Genomic DNA, 18,982 nt, shown 5'->3' with positions numbered 1-18,982 from the left:
TGAAAGGTAGCACATGTTAAGCAAGAGTTTCTCTAATATTTAGGGAAATTTAAACATACATTTGGAGTGAAATTAGACTGAACAACGATGTCTGCACAAAGCAGCCATGGTCACTTTGATATGAATATGCTTTGCACTCGATATGAAAATAGGATGAGATAAAAACAAATACAACACAGGAGAAATAGGAAACATTTTAAAACTACATTTGTTGTTGAGATGATCTAGCTACTAAAACATTTGATTCTTTCCTGCACTCTGCTTAGTCCAGTGATGAAATGAAGCCTATCATTTTAAGCACATGAATAACCTCACTAAAGAAATAATACCATTGGTATGCTTGAACTACGCACTTGCATTCTAAGTGCGGAGTTCAATCAAGTTGCCAAAAATAAAACAATGTGTGTAGGAATCTACCTAAGATCTTGAATAATAATATAAACATCATGTACAAGAGACATTGCAGTCAAGTAATTTAAAGTGGATGCTCTCTATTTCTAAAAAGGATACCATAGTGATAGTTTCATAAAAGTTCTACATGCCTCCCTTACTTTTAGTCCAAATAAGTGGAAAGGTAGCTGATATTTATATCCACTTATCGCTTAGCCTTTGCTGGCTTCATTAAGAGGAATACTAGCAGATCTTTGGAAGTTTGGTTTTGGCAAAAGGCTAACCAATGGATATCAATTTAATTGTTTTGGATGTCTGTTGAATTATTTCAATAATAAATAACCAATTTTTTAAAGAAAACCAAACAACTTCTTGATGAACATTAATCTTGTTATCAGTAGTGTAATGGTGTGAAAAATTTGCTTGCTAGGGATAGTTCACAGTATCGCATGAGATGTTATGTGATAGTCGGAAGTACATTCATCTTCAGTTCTGGAACTGGGCAGGGAGGGAGAGCATTACTTAGTGTATACATTTATTCTTCAAAATTTTCATAGTGACAGAAAGTAGAATGGTTTCATAATCTATGTTGTGTTGTTGTTTTTTTTTTCTCCCCATAACTGATCTTGTGCTACTGAAAGTTTCAAAATTTCAGCTGTACCTCTTCAAAAACTGAAAGCTACATATTTTTATTTTACATAGCAAATAAGAAAAAAAATGCATATTTGCTCTTTAAAATGTACTGTTTTGTAATAATATATTATAACATTTAGGATTTTAATACCAGTACTTCAGTGTAATAAAACTTTTAGTGATTCCCTAGCATGACTTGTTCAGACTTAAGTTCCTCATTTACATATCTGATGTCCCCCAAGAGACAGACAAGCTTCAAGTTAATTATCCATGTAGCTGTAAGAACTCCTGTTTCTTAGGTAGGAACTCTCTAAAAGAAAACTAACAGTTATTAAATATTACTTTGAATTTCAACAAGTAATCAACTTGCATTATAAGAGGCACTAAAGAGATACTTAAATTTAATATTCTTTGCAGGCTAAATAATGTATAAACCATGTACAAGGCTTACACAATCTACAGATAAAACAAATGGCAAAAACTAACAGGAAGCACAACCTTCACTAAGTTCAAGCACTACAAATGCTCAGAAGTAAAAGGCTCTTGAGCAAACTCTACACTATTCCATAAGATTAGTAGTTATTTTGCATAAAGGCAAAATTGCATCTGTTGAAAACAGAGACATCTTTCCAACTGGTTCTGGTGATGCAGGATTACATTACTAACAAAAAAAAAAAAAAAAAAAAAAAAAAGTGAAAAGAATTATGCTCTTTATAGAAAATAACAAGTGACAGAACATACACTGCTGAAATGAAATGCAACTGTAGTAAAGACACCAACATGGCCCTTGCATCTCACTGAAGTATAATTACAAGGAAGGGGAACAGAGAAATGCTGTGTAGTGTATGCTGTCTTTTGTAACCAAAAACATCTTTAAAAATCATCTGATATATCATAGAAAAGAGGAATAGAATAACTGGTAAGCATAAGATGGATTTAAAATCCTATTGCTCTACACAGCTTTCATTCACATAGCATCTGAATGCCTTCAGGAGAGAGTTAGGCAACATACCTAATATATGTCATCTGTGGCTCATTCTCTGTCATCCTCAGCTGCAGCTGGCAACTTACAAGTACAGATATCAGGTGAAATAATTGATTTGAGTATTTTACAATAAATGAACACGTGCGTCTACTTCCCAGAGTCTCATGATGACTTGCATGAGAGGCAAATTCACTGTCTCCAAACTATTACATGCATCCTATAATTAAGTTACAATGACTGAATAGAATGTGGATTCTCTTCTCTACACAGAAGACAACAATCTCATTCCACAAAGACCTTATAGGTCATTCAAGAAACAATTAGATGTCCTGCTATCTAAACTAAATGAAAAGAAGGCCAAGGGCAGAGTAGCCTTTCTTCTGTTTCCTGTAGCTTCAGTGCTCATGTATTCAAATGAAGCCAAACAATATTAAGACACAGCGCAACACATACAGAAGACATATGCCTTGTAAAAAGTTGCTATTATTTCTACCTCGCAAAATGGGGCAAGAAGAGTCATGTCTGTCATTTTACAGAAATGCATTTGTTAACATATGTTTCTTATTTCAGTCTCTCAGCATCAATATATACAAAGTGAAAAGCACAAAATAAAACCACTGTTATTTTTCTGTTATTTAAAGATAGGTGAGAACATGTACTAATATCAGCTCTGGGGTAAAAAGCCTTAACAAGAGAACAGAAAGAGGTAAGACCTAACTTTTACATGTCAACCAATGGTCTCTTATAATATGTAGAAAGCATATCTGACATTTTCAGGCACTTTTACCTTTAATTAGGTGTTTGATTTATTGTGATAAAAATGGTTAAAACTCAGTAATGTTCACAGATCTTGTGAGTGCAAAATCTTGTAATCCTTAGGCAGGTGATGTTATCACACAAAAACAATAGAAGATTTTAAATAGACAATGTCACTTTGAAATCACACAGAATCACAGAATCACAGAATTTCTAGGTTGGAAGAGACCTCAAGATCATCGAGTCCAATGATCCTTTCTGGCTGGGGTTGGAACAATGTTGACAGACAACTGCAAAGGGAGTCACTTCTAGGCCTTCTTAGTCAAAATGGAGATCACTGAGACCTTAGAGGGTGTTTTCAGAACTGTACAGAACTGGTTCCTCAAAGCATCTTGCCTAAACTTGGAAAATATTAGGTTGTGAAGCTTTCTTTCTATCAATTACTGTATTAAAGCATGGTACAAAAACTTACAAAAAGGACCTTCTAAAATATAAATGGGTCACAACTCACCTCCCTTTATTGTTGTCTTAGTGAAGTCCAAAGAGCAATGAAGGCCAATATATTTATCACTACATTTGTCTCTGAAACAATGGCTTGTTTAAATGACAATTTTAAAACAGTTTATGATTAAGAGGAAAGCATAATCCTGGATTAGAGAGCCAGATACTTTGAAAAAACATTAATGGCAACCACACAAATAAATGCATAAAGAGAATGTGCTTCCATTTATTTTCCACATCTAAACATTTCTTCTCTCATCACATGTAAGTCCACCTATGAGTTTATGGGAAAGAGTCACGCTTGGCAGGAGCTGAGCACTGAATAAAGTATAGAAATACAGAAGAATTCAAAAATATAGATTGAGATAAACATATGCTTTTAAAAAGAAGTAGAAAAGGCAACTGCTATCTCTGAAAGGAAGTTATGCAACTAGGAGGTTTTTTTGTGTTTTTTTTTTGTTTTTCAGGGGGGTGGGAGAGGATCAAGAGGAGGACCCAAAGTAATTTCCACCATCACTACCATTATACAGAATGCAGATCCAGGTGACTAGCAAGAGATAGTGGAGTTCAAATGTAGAACTCAAATTACGTGAAATAATCTGTCTTTCAAAGATCATGAAACTCTGCCTACTTACTATAGAGTTTGAAGCTAGATTTTCCCTTACCAGAACAGTGTACAATTGCCTTTGGATTCTTGCCATTGTTTCCAGTCCATGCAGTAGTTATTTCACCTGAGGAAACTGAAGCTAAGCAAAACTGTCTATGCCATTGACCCTATTTATGACACTCTTGATCCTGCAGTGAAATGAATTCAGATACAGATTCTTGGATCTTCATCTAATTTTCTGGTATGAAAGCACTTGATTACTAAGCATTAGGTTCCATTTCTGTTCCCTTGCTTATTTCCAAGATGATTTAAAACAGGTCAAATACCATCCTGTCACCCATAACAAAACAAGACTAATATCTGAACTCATGCCACAATACTACATGTTGTGTTTGCCACCTTTTTAGTTTGCTTGGTGCAAAGTACCCAACTTCACTGTTTTTTTGCTTATGGAGAATGTCCTATGTTGCATTCACATTTACACAATTACACACATTTACAGAATTTCACAAACTTCATTAGAGTATGTGAGATTATTTGGGCACTATGCTCAAAAGGCACAGAAAATATCTTGTCTCCTCCCTGTGGCACAGAGAGAGGCGATCAATCAAAAAGGTGCTCGGAGTCAGACAAAGTGGCTGTATGGTGCTTCAGTGTTCAAATTATATGTGTTCCTTAAAAATATTGAATGCTGGATAATGATTTGCCACACCGCTATACTACAGGTAAGTTCAAAAGCAGTCATTGTCAGTATGCTGATTGATGTAAAGCTTTCAATCTCTGGGGGGAAGAGTATAGCACTTCCTACTGCTTGATCCATAAAGCAGCATTTACTGCAGCCCACCTTCCTGGTCTGTGCTGCATAATACATTGCCAGATTATGGGAGTTAGGGAATTAAAAGGAAAAGAAAAGAATGGATGAAAAAGCCGTGACCCCCTCCCCCACAGGTGAAATATTTGAGTCCCTGCCTCAGGGTATTGGAAGTAGACACTAATTGCCATCCAGATATCCACTGCTCACTTTCACCTAAATATTTCTCACTTCTGGCTGATCAACCAACCTAAAATTTAATTGAAATTTTTTTCATTTAGTGTTTGCATCCTGTGATGACTAGCTGGGACTGGAAGCATTCACTATCAGTGAGATATTACAGTATAAAAAGGGAGAACAGCACCATGTGAAGGAGCCAAAGTAAAAGGCAAGGAATGAGAAGAAAAAAAATAAAATAGCTCTTAAGGATCCACAGTTCAAGTTTCTTTTACTAAGAACCACCAACTTGTACTTTAAGTGACACTTCATGTGCCAGGTGTAGTGCCAGCTGTTTGATTCTGTATTTGCCACTTAGTGATCACTATCTGGATTTTTGCCGGCATTTTCTCATGGCTGTTGAACAGAAACCTGCAACACTATCCACAGACAGGAAGGGGAAAGTATTATTGATCTGTGTCTGCTTTGATGTTCTGCTTTCTGGGAGTGAAAACCAATCTGTTACAATCAGATGCTGCACAGCCTGAATTATATTGAGGTTCCCATCAATATATAGAATATGTGGGAGCAAATACACAGTAGTCACAAAAGAAAGACAAACAGATTATTAACCATCTCTGGGTGTTGAAAAAGGATGTTCATGTGGGATCCATAGAAGTCTCATTCTTAAAGACCTTTGGGGGACAAAAATATGAGAAAGGAGAATGGAGAACACATGGAGAAGACAAAGAGAGTTTGCACTTTATGATGCATTAAAGTGACTTCTACAATCAATGATACTCTATTTGGAACAGAAGTGCCCCATATATTTTAAAAAAAAAAAAAAAAAAAAGGAACAGAAGCAGCCGATATTCAGAATTTTTGGACCTTTTCAGTAAGTTTATAGATACTTTCTATGCTAGATTTGTATCCAAACAAAGGAGAGATGGAGCACAGAACACCAAAATCCAAAAATCCTTTCTCCCAAGTATTTCCAGTCTGACAGAAAGAGCATGAGCACAAGTAGCTGCCAGAAAGACAGACTCCGAAAGAATGATTACAGTCAAAGGGAACAAGATTTGAAAGATAAAAGATAATATGAACTGATAGTGCAGAGCAGATAACATTTCCTGTTACATCCTTAGAGCTTACCACCATCAGCCTACTGTCATGGGAAGGAAGGCAAAATGGGAATATTGGTTACAAAAAAGCACAGGTGCCAAAATGAGATTGGTCAAAGACAGGAAGAAGTGACAGAATGAAGCTTGTTCAAAATGAAGTCATTGCAATGATTATTTAATACTGTTAAACTGCAGATGTGTTCTTTAAAATACATCTGGATCTGATTATACACCATTTATCTTGTTTTCTTCCTTTAACTTGGAAATTACCTGTAAATCAAAACAGTAGCAATTTTTGCAGAGATGAAAATAAGAGAAATCCAAGCTTTGTGCAGAAACAACTTCCAACTGCTTCTTCACATTGAGATTTCTTGTAAGTATCTATAAAAGCAGAGGTGGAAGTACTTTGCCAAAAGTATTTCATAGCCATGGTCAAATGTGGCATGAAGGGTGAATTAATCAATAGAACAGGCAAGATGGCCAAATATACATTCATGATAGTCATTGAATAGAAGCAGAATCATATTCTAAGGGAAATGTGAAAATATAGGAGGATGTAAACAAAAGGATCTTAGAGATATTATAGTATGGCAAGTCTATGTACTAGAATTGCAATAATATAAGGAAGATCCTTTCATTTTGTTTAACTCATAAAATCTGTTTTTCAGCATGAAAAAGTAGGAGACAGATAACTGAAACAAAATACTAGAGGCAACTTCAGTACTCTAAACAGTAACAATGCCTTAGAATATCAGAGCTGTATGCATAGGCCACAGATATACCACAGGACCACAGAAGACTCACAACCTTGTGAAGTCAGGCAGAGTACCTTAGGGCATATCATAAGGCACCTGACACCTACAGTATGGCACCTGAAATCTTCTCAAAGTGTCAGAAAAATCTCTCTCTAAAAGTGCCAGGCAAACTCTCCCCTAAACACAACCACCAACATAAAATTCCTTTAATGTTTTAATCCCATGTATTAACTCTATCAAATTCTCTTTAGGTGGAGTTCTTAAAGAAAAAGACAGGTTTCACAGTTTCACAGAGGAGGGTCACTGTACTGATGGGTTATTTCTCTTGCAAATTTAAGTGGCCATGATCTAATGAGTTAGATGCAGAACAGTATACTGCATATTAAAGGCAGAAGACTCTGAAGCAAGGTCTTAACTTTAATTATTGTAGAGTTTTATGAGAATCTTCTGTTCTTGTGCTTTCTATTTCTCTTTGGAAGAGTAAATAAAATTAACTCAATTTCCAGCTGTGGACAGATTGTGGGCAGATAGATAATTACCCTGCCATACCCGTGGGTAGCCAACTTCCCCCACTGTTCAGTAGCATTTGAATTGTTTGCCTTATCTCTCACTGGTTCTGACTTTGTTGAGAAGAACAGAGGTGACATTTATCTCAACACAAACATATATTAGTAAGCCATTTTCAGAGATGTAGGTTAGGCAAGGGCCTGTAAGGCACACATATGGTCAGGCATATTACAGCAATTTTAGTGACAACAAAGACCAGAAAGGAATTGTTACATTTGTAGATAATGTGATTGAAAGTTAAAGGACAAATTCAGGTACTATTCTCTCAATGCTAAAAGAAAGCAGGAAAATAATGACCTGTAATTCCAACAGGGAGCAAAGAATCAGACCTTCTACAGACAATAGGGGTGTTTCACCCCATACTCCTCTTTTGATTTTCACATGAAGCCATACACTGAATAAATTCCTGGCACGGCTCTGTAAAACCACTGCAGCCAGTTATTAAATATCTAGGTTTAACAACGGAAGTGACAAATGAGAATTACACAGAAAGCAAGTATTTGGTATTTTGGTAGCTTCTTGACACAGCTGCCATGAAACCAACACGAGCTGGATTCAGCCAGATGGTAATGACTTAAGAGCAGGACTGCACAACTTACTTTAAGAGCTGCAAAAAGGAGGTACCTGACCCCAGTCAGGTAATTCAGAGTGTGTTACTCTGGCACCAATGTACTTTATACAATAAGCAAACAGAGTGAAACTACCTTGAAAGGATATCAAAAGAGCCCAAGGTTGGCTAGAGCTGTGTTTGAACTTTGGCCCCTCTCTAAAGCTCAGGTGCTGCTCTCCCTTCAGGCTCCAACCCCAAAGCTGTCCTCTAAGGACTGATGAATAACTAACCTTTTGCAAAATAGTGGCCAGAGGACTTGTAGAATAGCCATCTGTGTTCCAGCTTCTCCTCAGCCTACGGTGATTTAAGCCCCAAACTGCTATTCCCAACAAGAGTGCTGTACCATCAAACTCAAGTTAACTGTCAGAAGAGATGAGAGGATAGCAAGAGGGATACTCTATAACCTTTCTTTCCAGGTTGGGCCACAGTGCAGTTAAAAACACACAAAAAAATGGAAGTCAAATGTCAACACAGAAGTTTAATTTGGAGGTCTGTGGACAGATGGAGAGTTGAAGTCCACTCCCTACCTGTTTATAGGTCTTCTTTTTATTTATTTATTATACTAATTAGAAAAAATAAAAAATTCACAATTAAAAAAAAATTGAGTTAGAATTGGTATAGAAATTGATATAGAAACATTAATACACAATGTTTTATATATTTTTTCTAGAAAATTAATTTAATTAACATTGATTTGGAGTATTCTGTAATTAAATGCTTTTAAATTGTATCAAATTACATAAAACTGCAGTATGCTGTCACCACGTTATTTCATTATTATTATTTTCAAGTGATAAATGATTGGAGGGCAACATAAATGCCTTCAGTCTAAGCTACAGACAAAAATGTAGAGGTAGGTGATAAGAATGACTGGAATGGGAAACACTGCAACATCTGAGAGCTGGTTTTGACAGCACCAGCAGTGGCATTATAAGTAAAATGCAGAAGACTTTACATGGATTTACAGTCCGTGCAGCAGTAATAATCCTTGACATGCGTTATTTTTGAACTACTGCTGCCCATATGCAATGTGTTAAGACAACGAACTTCCAAAAGCAATCGGAAGATGTCACAAACGTTACCACTCCACTCCGTAACACACCATAGTGAATCAGGGCAGGCCTCAGGGAGACTTTAAAGAAGTGGTGGAGTACAGCACCAAGGCAAAGGAAGCCCTCAGAGGTTTAAACTTCTGTCACTGTAACTTGGTATGACTCAGAGTCAGCAAATGCTGCAGCTGCTGCTCTTTCTCACACTAGCTGTAAACAAATGAGCCCTGTGCATTTAGTAGCTCCTTTTTGGAATATATATATATATATATATATATTATATCTATATATTGTTTTGTTTTTTTTTTTTTTTTCAGATTAGCAAAAACCTATCAATTTCTTGTGTTCACTTTTAACCATAGATTTTACTTCACCAGGTTTCTTTTTTTTCACTCTTACAGTATTGCACAACATCCCAAGTGAAAAGAAAGTGAAATAGATATATATGTATGGAATATATGGACCACAAAGCTCCTCCGTGTGTGTTCTCTGTTACTCAGTTTACAGTGGCAATAAGGGTAATACATGTATAATTGCCACAGTTTTTTCACCTTTCATACCTATTCCAGTTTATTTAAGGGTCTCCAATATTATTTATCAGGAAGATATATGCTATTATTGCAAATGATCACAGGGAATTTGGAAATACAAAATCAAAATCAAAATGTCTGTTGTATACATCCCACACATAGATGGAGCCAGATATTGCTCCCTGGAAATATTTAAGACTGCCATTAACACAAAAAAGTTCAATATTTTCAACTGACTCCAAATCCCTTTTATTCTTAGAGGGTCAGATTCTGCAACCACCTGATTCAGTTCCAGAGGGATGCAGTCTCCACTAGGACACAACTACACCCTCAAATACAGGCTCTGCAATATGTTGATGTTGAAGGGTGAGATATAAGTCCATAGTGAATCTGAATGTGCAGACTGAAACTATTTCAAACACACTGGCAGTTTTGAAAATGTATTTATGGTAAAAATAATTCTGGAGTATCATGCTCTCTGTATACACTGATAGCTTTATTGGCTTTCTTTTAGCTGTATTTGAAAGACTTTGATAGTGCTCTTCAACAGACAGGACCTTGTAGATCATGTCACCATTTTGATTATAGTTGTAAGGCGTGGAGTGCTATAATCACAGGCTAGGAAGTGGTGCACTGAGTAAAGGCCTGAATATATTTTATGACAGTGCATTAATAGATATTTATTACAAAATATTACTTATTTCTAGTGCAGTATTTCCTGTATGTAAAAAACAAACAAACAAAATAACACTATAAACACAGCGTTAAACAAAATGACCTACTACTCTCACCTTACATAGACTTTCCTGTTTGCATAACCAAGGATGTCCTAACAAAGCAAATTTTTTATGTTTCATCAAACCTAAACATATGAAGTGTTCTTCTGTGGGGTAAATTTTGCAACAGTTAAATGCCTAATAGCTGCTGTTTCATCTGAGGTCGTGACCAAGTGTCTTGTTCTTCTGCCAGTTGCACTGTAGCTGTAGCTCAAAGCAGCAATAAATCAGTTATATACATGTTTAAAACAACAACAAATCTACTCTCAGAGGTCCAAACTCTCCGAGCCAACTTCTCTGACCTACTGACGTTAATGATATTTGCAGATCAGAGTCAAATTGTGAACGTAAGTGCAGGCATTTATAGTTTAGGGCAATGCCATTCCTTGCTTCTCAGAGTGCAGTTTAGCCAGAAAGAGTTTTATTCAAAAAAAAAAAAAAAAAAAAAAAAAAAGTTAAAAGGGAGAATGACAGGAGAGAGACATGGCTCCTCCTCCTTCCACAAAGGATGCTTCCTCACTAGCAGAATCATCCTTTCCTTCTCCCTCCCTCAGTTTGACAATCGCAGAGTGCCAAGACACAGAAATCATCCTCCCACCAGTGACATCTGTCTCCCCAAAGAGCTCTGGAGGCAGTTATTGTGATAGCTTTGGAGTCTGTCATATCATTAGGTGAATATTGAATAGTCTGGAACTTCATTCTCTTAATGCTAGTTCTTCTGACTCTCATTTGATTGGCTGGAGTTAACTCGATGCATCATTTAATTTATTTTTATTATTTTTTTAATGTGTGCTAAAAAGGGGAGGAAAAAAGCTTAAATGAATTTATGTATAGGACTTATAGGTTAGGAATGCCTTCTCTTTCATTTATTCTGTGACATATCCATAATTAACAGACAGCAATGTCCAGCTATGCATCTACTGGAAATACTGAGCTTTCATTGTGGAACAGCTGATGCATATGAAAATGTAAGAAGGCTTTATGTGCCATTTCTTTGCAAACAGCGACTTCAGAATACTCTCATTACTGAAGCATAAAGAAAAAAAAAGACTTTTTAAAATAACTACTCTCCTTAGAAATCACATTTTAAAAGAGTACCGATAAATATCAGAAGCAAGTTAAAGAAGTTTTAAGTATTATCCTTTTCAGCGTGGCTATCAATAGGAAGCTGACAATAGTATTATTGCTATTTACATATTGGTAACACGCTGGTATGAATTTGCATAACGTATTGTGGTTCTATGCTCTAGGGAGTTGCATTGTAACATATTGGTGCTTAATGAACTCTGAAAAAATTGATTTTCCACAGAGTAAATTAAGGAATGCATTATAGCTGTTAAAGCAATCTTAAGGGAAATCTGAGGCTTCCACTGCAGCACCATGCTTAGTAAGTAATAAATTACATGTTATACTTATTTGCCTTAATTCATGCTAATTTTGTCCAATTAATGTATCACAGTAATTCAGAAGCCTGTCACAGGAGAGCTAATTATTTATTGGATTTTTGTGTTCAGCTCCCTAGGAGTCTACTAGCAAACAAACTTGCGACTGTCTTTCTGTTAGGTCCACAGTGACATTCTTATGTCTTACTGTGGAAAGAAAAAGAGTTATTATTTTCACTTTAAGTTATAAAAATAGATCATTATTCATGTAAGTTATTTTTTTGTTTACAAACTGGTGTCACGTAGTGACAGTCTGCCATACTATTAGGATGAGATCCAATGTTTTTCCTCTTCCTGTAAATGCCTGAACATGACATAATTCTTATTAAAGACCACAGTGTTACTTTTCACAACCTGAAAGCTTCTGTCAGGTGTGTGTAAAGTTCAAGAAAAAAAAACTCTTCTCATTCTTTTCACTGAAACCTATGTTTTTCAAAATGCATCGGCTTGAAAAATCAAGCACAATATGCCCATATAAGTTGATATGCTTTTACAAGAATAGATTTTTAAATGTGGCAGAATGTTAATTCACAGTGAAAAAAAAAATATGAATTATTTATGAGATTAATTTGTGCAATTCATACCTATAAATAATATGGCAGTTGCTAAATAATTTGCACAGAGTGATAAGATGCAGACATCACAGTTAAACAATAAGAGAGTCACCAGCTGTGAAATACCCACTATCTGCTAGCATTCTGTCATGCACAAGCGTTTACAGGAAATTATTTGTTGGGGGTGGAAAGTATTAGATCTGATACTCCGCTTCTTCTCATGGGTAGCAGGAGAATTCTTGTCAGTTGATTACTGTCTACGTGAAAAGAAGTGATATTTCTTTAAATGTATAATGCAAAGTGACGTTACCAGCAGGCTACATAAAATCATGTGATGTAACCTGCCATAATATGATGCACATGACTGACTGTGTCACAAATTTAAAAAAGATTTATTTCAGAAGAACAGTTGCAAAAAAAAAAAAAAAGAAATAAATAAAAAATACCCCTACTCCTTTTCAGTCTGTTACCTTTGATCTGTGTCTGCCTATAGCCAAATGAATTCAGTAAACATCTCTGAGCAATATACCATCTTACACTTACTGTAGCTATTACTATCACTTAAAAAGCATCTGTTGATTATTTCATAGTCTTCTACCACCATTTTTCAGTATCATCATTCCTAGAAAACACATGAAAAATTGACAAAGAATTAAGTATCCGTTCCTTGTTGCATGAAAAACAGTTGTTTAATTGTTTATGGCATTCCAAATTTGAAGTTGTTTTCTTTTTTTTTTTTTTGCTTGACTTGTCCACTTCAGAAAATACAAAGCCTATACTTAATTTTAGGCTTAAATCCTGTCAAAGTCAACAGGGATGATAACTGAGTGTTCCCCTGAACTAGGAGTTTTATTTTCAAACTGCATTACCTGGATATTCAGGACAAGGGAATGGAAAAATATGGGCACCCCTTCTAAGGATAGGAGCATGTATGGCTGAAAATGCCATGCAAACATGATGGCCATTTTATGAATGGTTTGGGAAAAGAGGCAGCTATGCAGAAGAGTAACAATCAGAAAGGAAATCCCAAGAATCTAGAAGAAAAGATCTTATGATAATGTCAGAAGATTCTTCTCACCAGCAAATACATCAGTTCTGAAAGCCCATTTACCTGAAAAATACTGAGAATTTTTTCCACCTCTCAATCCTTTTCTTCCTATTAGTCGTCTGCATCATTGCCTATATAGAAGTTTAAATAGCCTCTTTTCATGAGGCAAAATCTGCACAACTTGACACTGAAATTTGTCTAAAGCACTAAATCAAATAGAACAAGTGACAGGTCGTTTGCATTGTAAAGATGTCACACTATACAGAAAAGGAAAAAGCCTAAAATATAAAAACAAGATTTGGATTCCCTTGTTGTTATGAATGTTTTAAAGTGTCCGTGTTTACTCTCTTGTCAAGTTAATATGTTTGCTTCTGCTAGACGTAGCAGAAACTTGTAAGCTAACTTTTGTGTTTCTTTGAACTAATATAGAAACTTGAAAAAAATAAAATAAAAAATCCTTGGAGAGGGAAGGCTAGCTATGAAGAATGAGATATTCATTACAGAGCCTTGACTATGTTTTCTTCTTCCTTCTCCAAGCAACCCTTCTGAACAGACCAACTGCACAATGGAGGTAGGGAGAGGAAGGGTACTATGTTTTCCTTTATTTTTTTCTGTTTGTGCTAGCTAATTACCTCACTTTCCATGAAGGCATCTGCTTTTCTGCTTCTTATGTCATTGGATTCTTCTCCAATCATTCTGAGTATGACAAAAGAAATCAAATCTCAACACCTTCTTCCGCTACAGAAATGCATGAAAATCCTCTATACAGTAAACACTTTTCTTGTCTTTACGCTAAACACTTTAATTTCTGGAACTATAAATTTCCCAACATCAATATATTTTGTTATTCTGCCTGACACCTGACATATTCTGATACACTGGTTCTTTCCAACTTCCAAATGCAACTTCTTTCTCCACACCTGGAACATCTTTGTCTCACTTCTTTCCTCTCCCACGCCCTCTTCCCCTCACCTTGGCAAAGATAAGCAAGCAAGGGGGTTCACAGAAGCCTTTTTGGACTGGCAAGATTTTAGTGGTCTTTCATCACCCAGCAAATGGAGGAAGGCTCTCTGTGAAAGCAAAACATGTATTTAAGATCACATTTGGAATGTAAATAATTTGCATAATAAACGCTTATACATTGTTTCGTGCCATGCAAAATCTGTCCTGTTTTGCCAGCAGGCCTTCTTTGTTAGACATCTTTTAAAGTGATAGGGGAGTGATAGGGGAGTCAGGTGTAATTTAATGAAACAGTACCATCAGTAGTATCATTCCTCTCTCAAAGGAAACAGAGAAAAAAAAAAAGCCTATATAAATTACAGAGATTTATAGAATCACCTGTACTCCCACTTGAGTCTGTTGCCTTTTTTCCTATTACTCTGAAAAGAGTCTGGGTTCATATTGCCTCTAACTTTGAATTTGGTAGTTGGAAACATGAGTTGTCTTTACTGACCCTTGTGACAGCATTATCCCAGTGATCAAGTGCTGGGAGTGGTATGGACGGTGAACAAAAAAAAAAATACAAAAACAAACAAACAAACAAAAACACGTAATAGGCTTTAGTGTCTAAAAATGTAGTGAGCAATGCCTGAGTGCCCCAGTGATGAATGTTTAGCCTACAGAGCACAAATGAAATTTGAGATGGATATGCAAAGAAGGAAACTCTGAGGTAGTTTTTTATAGAGTGAATTGTAGCAATACGTAAGAAAAGGGGAAAGAAACTCAAAAGTGGCTATAAAAAGAGGCAGACTATTGTTACAAACAGAAACCATCCGCTGAATGAGTTTTTCTAATGGATATATTCTGTAGATCTTTGCTTTCCTTCCTGACAGGAGTGGATGGAGACTATGAATATGTATATATATATATATATACACCATATATATATATATATATGAATATATATATATATGGTGGGGGTTGGCCTGTTCTCCCACGTGCCTGGTGACAGGACGAGGGGGAATGGGCTTAAGTTGAGCCAGGGGAGTTTTAGGTTAGATGTTAGGAAGAACTTCTTCACTGAAAGGGTTGTGAGGCATTGGAACAGGCTGCCCAGGGAAGTGGTGGAGTCACCATCCCTGGAAGTCTTCAAAAGACGTTTAGATGTAGAGCTTAGGGATATGGTTTAGTGGAGGGCTGTTAGCGTTAGGTTGGAGGTTGGACTCGATGACCTTGAGGTCTCTTCCAACCTAGGAAATTCTGTGATTCTGTGATTCTGTGTAATATTCACAACGCTGCTTCCAGGATTCACCCATGACCAAATTCCTCATCATGAGCACCATGAAGCTCATCACAAGTTCCTGTCACATGTATGTGACTCTTACATTCCTGTTTCTGCTTCACTTCTCCCAAAGAGTAACAAAACAAATTAGAACTGTTCTTCTGTAATTTGGAAGATGACTCTCCAATTTTATTCAGAGTTAGAAAACAAGCCCATTTGTTGCCTGTGACATTATCACGATGGTTAGCAGAAATAACAAGAGTAACAAGAGTTCTGTTTACTTATCAGAATCTCATATTTTGTGGATTTCTTTCTTTTTTCTTTTTTTTTCATATACCTCGGCCCCGCCCCCATCTAGGGATTCTGGTGTATATTTACATGCTTTTGCAAGAGACAGGAAAGAAAAGAACACAGCAGTTGCTTATGTACTGTTTGCTGCCACATCTGCAGTTGCTGACCTCCAACGAAATACTTGTGAAGTTGCTTGCATTAGTAAACAACTACATAACTATAGTTCAATACAATCACTTACGAATAGCCCCAGTATGCAAGTGATTCCACCTGATGTCTGTTTGACCCAGTGGTCTGTCAGAGTCACACCTCTCCTGCTGCCCATACAAAACTCCCTTCTTTCAGCATGCTACTGCAATTCACTTCTACTTTGTAAGTGGTTTACATTGTTCTGCTGAAATTAACAGGGATCTTTTCAGCTTTGAGATCTTCAGCTGAAATGTGTTATAGAAATGCAAATAAACTACTACCTTATTATTTTATGCAGAGACTGCTGTATAGATCTACCTAGCCATTACATTTACTTTCCATGCCTATCAGTATGCACTCAGAGATTGATAGATGATGGTTTTATAATTCTTAAATACTTTCTGATATCCTAAACCTATAGAGCCTTCAGACATTTTGTTCAGGGGTTCTGGAATACTTTGCTACTTGAAATAAAAAAAGCTTCAATTGGCATGGTTTTAAATCCAAACATTTAAGGCATTGATTTTACTTAGTTTTTCTAAAGTAACTCCTTTAGGAAATTGAGTGCTACTTTGCTAATTTTAACTTTATTCATTTTGAAGTGCTCCAGGATACTAGCACAAAGGGCACTGTAAAAATTGCATTGTGCTGTATTAGGTTGAATAGGATGAGTTATAGAACTCTTTGAGACTTGCATTTCTAGAATTTAGTTATTAAAATGCTTATAATGCTAAAGGTTTTCATTTTATGTTTGGGCTTTTTTCGTCAATAATCACAGTTTCTAAGAAATATCTACCCTACACAGACCATCTCTGTAAGCTTTCTAATATTTTCTTTGCCAAATGGCTGTACAGAAAAATTTATAGAAGTTATTCACACCTATATAAATGTCATTTAAAACTCAATTTTTATTGCCTAAATTATAGTAGAAGTTCATTTTTTATACAGCTTTTCCAGTGATGTATAATCTGTAAAAGGATTTTTTTTTCTTTTGCAATATGATAAATATGCTCACCCTGTATAAATCTGAATATAGCATGCAAAAATTATTTTTGTTGCATAGTAAGAGTAAGTCATAGTGTTCAGAACAGCCAGTGCAAAATGAAGTAATTCGTGTGTGTTTGAATTTTAGAACATTTTTACTGTATGAGTTTTGAATGTTTGTAACCTACTACAGTAAAATTAAATGTATAAATACAACAAAAATTACATTAATTTTCCTTTGATGATTATAAATTTTATTCAGGATATATCATCACTGATCTCAGTTTAAAATAAATAAAGTGTTTTGAACTTATTTATTTAATTTTTAAAATAATATTATAGTGTTATAATGAGTTTTTTCCCATAAATATCTCTTCAAGATACTAGATAGTATAGTGTGCAAATGTAGAGAAAAAAGTACGATTCTGATTTTTCCTCTCTGCTTTCTGGTGATTTGTCTCAATCTCATGCATACTCAAGTATACACTGTGAGGAATAAACACCTAACACAAACAGGCATAGAAATACTTTAAAAGCAATAAGCAAAATGTAAAAAAAAAAAAAAAGTTTCAGTTGAGAGAGGAAAAAATCGGAAGTATTCAAAAAGGTAAACATTGGCTTTGTATGGAATAAATGGAACTTTCCTTAACTGTTTTGTTTTGTTTTTTTCTCAAGAGCAGTGAAAAATATTCTTCACATGTACCGTCTTGTGATTGTTTCCTTCCTTTTCTTCCTTTCCTTCCTTTCCTTCATTTCTTTCTTTCCAGCCTCTAAACAAGGGATAATTTGTGAAGGGATAACTTAGTGTAGGAAAAACAAGGCAGATGAACTTTAAGTAGCATTTTAATAGATATACCACCAAACTTCAGCAAGTCATCGGGGAGACAGATCGATAGAATGTATGTTATCACTAACATCAAAAAGAATAGATCTATCACAGTAAAAAAAAAAAAAAAAAAAGCCACAAACTATTTAAAAATTTAAAGCATTATCTATAGCATTTTTATTCAAAGCCTTTTTTGAACAATTGTGCTTGCTTCCACATTTCTCTGACAATAGAAACTACCCACAAACCTTACTCTCATGGTCAAATTTTTGCATGGGCTTTTTAACTCTCATGTGTAACTAGATTTGGTATGCGCTTCAGTTCTGTCTAAAATATATGTGCTCTTAAAAATATGGTAATACGTCATCTTAGTTTTAAAGGAAGAGGGCAATAGCACAGTCATCCCAAAGCAAAAAGCACAATAACAAATTAAATACATGTTTTATGTTTTATATATTGTATCCACGATTATCACGATATAACATGCACTACATAGCATTTATGTTACCCTGCCTCAGTCAGATCCAAAAGAAATTGAAACCAATGGTTATCTTTTCATTGGTCTTGGAGTGTGTCTTTTATTTGTTTCCAGTGTGTTCTTTACTCTTACATTACAAATTATCCTTTTTCCTTCTTCACTGAGACCAAGGAAATTTGTGGTTTTATGTGGAACTTGCTTTTTCAGTGCCGAGGTATGGTAGGCTCTTTAATGATGAACAGACAGACAGTTCAATGTTTCTGCTAAAAAGACCCATTGATTTGAGTAGCCGAGGGCCTGTAAAGACTCCTAAAGCATTTATGGTAAAACCTAATTTGCCAGGAAAAACGTAGATGACAGTAGTCAGTAACAGGGCAACACAAACCAGAAGCCTCACCTAAAGCTGTGAGCATATGCTTATGTAGCATTCACATCCTGATGCTCTTCTGCAATCATAAAATAGGGAGACAAGACTTTCCAAGTGAAATGAAAACTGCAAATTTGTCACAATTCTGTGATAAACAGCAGGGGAAATTAAGGGCTGTGATTTTCCTACAACTTTAACTGTAAAATACTCTGATTGATCTAAATTAACACAATATAATAATTTACTTCTTCAGAAGTGAAATATGCAGTAAATTAGAAAAGAAGAAAACTTTTGCATTTATAAACTGTACAATGGCTGTACTTTTAATTTAGAAA

This window comes from Aythya marila, assembly GCF_965140915.1.
Source record: "Aythya marila genome assembly, chromosome: 1".
NCBI classification, from domain to species: domain Eukaryota; kingdom Metazoa; phylum Chordata; class Aves; order Anseriformes; family Anatidae; genus Aythya; species Aythya marila.
The sequence above is the reverse complement of the archived record's forward strand: the minus strand, read 5'-3'. Positions refer to the sequence as shown.